The following is a 1,209-nucleotide window of genomic DNA, read 5'->3' on the forward strand; positions in this document are numbered from 1 at the left end:
GGGGCCCGGAAGAGCCCTGCACGACTTCTGACTGGCAGGTTATCTGAAGGGTCTGATTGGCTAGTGTGGCCTGAGTGACAAGAACACCTCCCACAGAGCTGTAGTGTGCTTAAAGACACAGCACAGAGGTTTCAGGCCATTCCTTCCACCCCAGTCAAGCATCTTTTCTAGATCAGCCACAATATGCATTTTAATAGCACTTCCATCTGGCTCCAAAAGCAAACGCTGTTGTAATCTTGCACTCCACAGGAACTTTTCCTTTTTCCTCCAGGACACAGTGTCTAGCTAGCTTGTACAGTGCACTGTATTAGGTGGGTGCAGGGATTTCCTGTCCCACAGTAGGAAGGACCCCAAAATAATAACAGCTAAAGAGAGTTTTCATGTCACAAAAGAAAATGATTATACTGTGGCTTCATGCTGAGGTCAGATGAACTGAAGGTACTTTTTACATGGTTTTCACAGATATTCACACAACAGAAAAGAGAAAAGCAGGAACCAGATCTCAAACGAGATGATAGATCTTTCTTCCATCAGAAGGCTGGACGATGGCTCCGTTGATTTAAGGTTTTATTCCTGAAATTCAAAGCAAACTCCAGGCAATTGACTAATAATAAAAAGAGTAGTGTTCATGGAAATTTGGATACGTAGAGAATAATGGAGCTAGGAAGAATGTCTTCGTGACCACCATTGTCAGCCAGCACGTCTCCTTCCATGGCCAGATGAATAAATATACAACTGCAATATTCAAGATTCTCTACATGAACAGGTCAGGTAGAATGAATCTCATTATGTATATAAAAGTGGGTTTATTAGATTGTCTTACAAGCTGTGGCCCAGGTTATCTAAAAATACTAATAAAAATTGAAGAATCCAATAGATTGCTTCTCAGCCTTTTCCCAAAGATCAAGTGAAGAATCCAGTAGTTGTTGATCTCTTCTACAGGCAAGAATTTTTTTTCTCATTTCTTCTGTCTTGGCTGTTGAAATGGCTATTTTTGGTCGTCAAACTGACTACCTCTGGAATTAACTATTGACAAAGAATTAATTATACCAGAGAGAGATTTTACTGAAATGTTTTGAAATGGGAAAATCCTCCAGTAATCTGCATAGCCTGAGATAATAGGACACACCTTTAGCTGCTTGGTGGCCATGCACACTTTTAACACTGTGACTCAAGAGCCAGAGGCACTGGGATTTTCTGAGTTTGAGA

Source organism: Alexandromys fortis, unplaced genomic scaffold, assembly GCF_014885135.2.
Source record: "Alexandromys fortis isolate MF-2015 unplaced genomic scaffold, M_Fortis_MF-2015_v1.1 scaffold_65, whole genome shotgun sequence".
Taxonomy (NCBI): domain Eukaryota; kingdom Metazoa; phylum Chordata; class Mammalia; order Rodentia; family Cricetidae; genus Alexandromys; species Alexandromys fortis.